The sequence below is a fragment of the Mastomys coucha genome, unplaced genomic scaffold (assembly GCF_008632895.1).
Source record: "Mastomys coucha isolate ucsf_1 unplaced genomic scaffold, UCSF_Mcou_1 pScaffold12, whole genome shotgun sequence".
NCBI classification, from domain to species: Eukaryota; Metazoa; Chordata; class Mammalia; order Rodentia; family Muridae; genus Mastomys; species Mastomys coucha.
In genome coordinates this window covers 9,626,012-9,630,362 of record NW_022196894.1, presented here as the reverse complement: position 1 = coordinate 9,630,362, position 4,351 = coordinate 9,626,012, and positions in this window count along the sequence as shown.

Genomic DNA, 4,351 nt, shown 5'->3' with positions numbered 1-4,351 from the left:
TCTTCTCCTCTTCTCCCCTCTTCCCTGTATGAATTCTCTGTAGGGTTAGACTCATCCTCTCCCACTGAGGCCAGATAAGGTAGCTCTATTGAGGAATGGATTCTACAGTAAGGCTACAGCTATAGGGGCAGCCCCTGTTCCAGTTGTTAGGGGACCCACATAGAGACTGAGCTATATGTCTGCTACATATATGTGGGGGGCCTAGGTTCAACCTATGTATACTTTTTGGTTGGTGGCTCAGTCTCTGAGAGCTCCCAGGGCTCCAGGTTAGTTGACTCTGTTGGTCTTCCTGTGCAGTTTCTATCCCCTTCAGGGACTTCAATCCTTTCCCCAACTCTTCCATAAGAGTTTCCAAGCTCCCCCCAACCCCCACCCCAATGTTTGGCTTTTGGTATCTGCATCATTTTCAGTCAGCTGCTGGGTAGAGCCTCTCAGAGAACAGTTATGTTAGGTTCCTGTCTTCAAACATAACATAGTATAACTAATAGTGTCAGGGATTGATGTTTGCTCATGGGATGTGTCTCGACTTGGGCCTGTTATTGGTTGGTCATTCCCTGAGTCTTTGCTCCATCTTTGTCTCTTCATTTCTTTTACACAGGGTAAAATTTAAGCCAGTAGTTTTGTATGGGAGTTAGCATCCTTATCCCTCCACTAGGGGGTATTATCTGGCTATAGGAGGTGGCCTCTTCAGGTTCTGTATCTCCACTGCTGTGAGTCTCATCTAAAGTCACATGCATTGACTTCTGGGAGACTCCTCCATCCCAGATCTCTAGCACTTCCTAGAGATTCCCACCATTCCCACCCAGCAGCTGCATATTTCCATTCATTCATTCTCCTGCCACCCTGGTCCTCTCTCTCCAAACCTGATCCTGCCTCCCGCCCCCCTGCATCTCTCCTTTCCCACCTGGTTTCTTTCCTCCCTCTGCCTCCTGTGACTATTTTATTCCCCCTTCTGAGTGAGATTTAACCACCCTTGTTTGGATCTTCCTTTTTGTTTAACTTCTGTGGGTCTGTGGGGTGTATCATAGCTATTCTAGTACCCATTTACCAGTGAGTACATACCATGCATGTCCTTTTGGGTCTGGGTTACCTAACTCAGTTCCATTCATTTGCATGCAAAACTCATTTTGTCCTTGTTCTTAATACTGAACATTATTTTATTGTGTAAATGAACCACATTTTCTGTATCCATCCTTCAGTTGAGGGACATCTGGATTGTTTCTAGTTTCTGGCTATTACAAATAAGGCTGCTATGAAATTAGAGGAGCATGTGTCTTTGTGGTATTGTGGAGCATCTTTTGTGTATATGGCTAGGAGCAGTACAGCTGGATCTTCAAGTATGTTCCCCTTTCTTCCCATCCTCGCCAGCATGTGCAGTCTCTTGAGGTTTTGATTATAGCCATTCTGACTGGTGTAAGGTGGAATCTCAGGGTCATTTTGATTTGCATATCCCTGATGACTAATGATATTGAAATTTCTTTAAGTGCTTCTCAGCCATTCGAGATTCCTCTGTTGAGAATTCTCTGTTTAGCTCTATACCCCATTTTAAAATTGGATTATTTGGTTTTTTGGAATCTAACTTCTTGAGTTCTTTACCTATTTTGGAATTAGCCTTCTGTTGGATGTAGGGTTAGTGGAGACCCTCACCTGTATGTAGGGTTAGTGGAGACCCTCACCTGTATGTAGGGTTAGTGGAGACCCTCACCTGTAGGCTGCTGTTTTCGCCTATTGCCAGTGTCATTTGTGTTACAGAAGTTTTTCCGTTTCATGAGGTCCCATTTATCAGTTATTGATCTTAAGTGGCCTGAGCCATTGGCATTCTATTCAGAAAATTGTCTCTAGCATTTAAGGCTATTCCCACTTTCTCTTCTATGAGATTTACTCTATCTGGTTTTGTGTTGAGGTCCTGGAACCACTTGGACTTGAGTTTTGTGCAAGGAGATAAATATGGATTTATTGGCATACTTCTACATACAGACATCCAGTTAGACCAGCACCAGTTGTTAAAGGTGCTTTCTTTTTTCCATTGTATGATTTTGGCTTCTTTGTCAAAAATCAAGTGCTCATAAGTGTGTGGGTTTATTTCCAGGTCTTCGGTTCGATTCTATTGATCAACCTGTCTGTTTCTATACCAACGCCATGAAGGTTTTTGTTGTTGTTTTTGTTTCATCACTATTACTCTGTACTCTGAGATCAGGAATGGTAATTCCTCCAGACGTTCTTTTATTGGGCAGAATTGTTTTAGCTATGCTGGGCTTTTTGTTTTTCTGTATGAAGTTGAGAATTTTCCCTTTTAAGGTCTAGAAAAAATTGCTGGGATCCTCCAGGCCTGGTGCAGGGTAGAGGTGGAGTCACAGCGTAGGACTCTGGTGATGGCTTTAAAGTCTGGGGGCTCAGGGCTTTCTAGCTCTCTAATTGTACTGAAATGCTGATGATAACTTCCAAAAAGTCTTAAAAACTTTCTTGCTGTTTCTGAGGATGAAAGACTGCTGGCTTAGGCGATAAACACTTGCACCCTAACAGTGGAGGATTAAGCAATGCAGCCTTTGTTCTATTTCAGCAGGAACTGCTGGGCTCTAACTTTCAGCCTGCTAATTACAAGTCACAAGAAGAGAAGACACTTAGAGAAGTGATTATAGAATTTACTACTAAGTTGTAAAAGTTTCCTATGAAAGCTATCTAAGGGGAAAAGTGGAACGATCCTAAGCGGGGAAAGGAAAAACTATTCTAAGTGGGGAAAATGAAAAAATTCTAGTCTAAGTAGGGAAAGGCAGTCTTATTATGATCCCCCTCATCTCTTTGTCCTCAGTACTTATACATCTTTCAGAATACATGATCACATGTTACAAAGTTTATCACAAGTTCACACAAAAAATCAAATCATAAGTTGAAATAGAAGTTTACAACAGCGAATGTTTACATGCATAGCCATTATCTGGCTAAACATCCATCACCTGTCTCAGCGCCACAGGTTCACTGAGGGTTTAAAACCATGAATAAGTTCTTAGTGAAGTTTTGTGTAGATAAATCAAGTTGATATTTTATCTTCTGTCCTAACATCTATACTAAATCGTTACTTCCCTTTTTATGACATTTGGTTGTTTTACAACCTCTTGGAATTTGCTCTGAGTAGGAGAAAGTCTGGTTACCATCTAAAAACAATTAACTGGTGACACTTGGGAGACTGGCAGAGGTCTCATTGCAGTTTTTTGACTATCAGAAAAGGACCTAATAGCAGTAACATTATAAAAGAGCTTAATAATCACAGATATAATTTTAGGAATTCTTATAGGATCATCATTAAGACTTAAATCATCTATTTGTCTATATAGCATCACTACAAGACAGTACATATTCGTGGATCTGCAGAGATCTGCTCCAAAGGGTTGTGCTACTACTTAATGATTGTTATATATTTTAATAATAACAGGAAAAACATATTAATAGCAAGAATCTTTCCTAAAATGAGTCCCTTACAGCCTTGCTTAATAAGGGCACACCTGTTGCAGATTATATAATAATCCAAAGCAGGCCACTTCAGGATGATCACCTGCTAGTTATTAGCTTATCCCATTATGGTTCCTGATAAGAAATTATGTTGGAATTTTGATGGAGATTGCTTTGAATGTGTAAATTGCTTTTCATAAGATGGCCATGTTTACTATGTTAATCCTACCTCTCATGAGCATGGGGAATCTTTCCATTTTCTGATGTCTTCCTCAATGTCTTTCTTCAGCAACTTGAAGTTCTTGTCATATAGGTATTTCACTTGCTTGGTTAGAGCCACAACAAGATATTTTATACTATTTGTGGCTCATGTGAAGGGTGTTGTTTCCATATTTTTTTCTCAGCCTGTTTATCATTTATACAAAGAAGGGCTACTGATTTCTTTGAGTTAATTTTATATCCAGCCACTTTTATGAAGTGATGTATCAGCTCTAGGAGTTCTCTGATGGAATTTTAGGGGTCACTTATGTATACTACCATATCATCTAGTAATACCTTGACTTCTTCCTTTCCAATTTGTGTCCCTTTGATCCTCTTTTGTTGTCTTATTCTAGCTAGAACTTCAAGTACTACATTGAATAGATAGGAAGAGAATGGACCTTGTCTTGCCCTTGATTTTAGTGGGATTCTTTCAAGTTTCTCCCCATTCAATTTGGTGTTAGTTACTGGCTTACTGTGTATTACTTTTATTGTGTTTATGTATATTCCTTGAATCCCTGATCTCTCCAAGACTTTCAACATGAAGGGGTGTTGGATATTCTTTTTTTTCTTGTTATTTTATTTATTTATTTATTATTAGATATTTTCTTTATTTACATGTAAATTTCTCCTTTCCCAGTTTCCC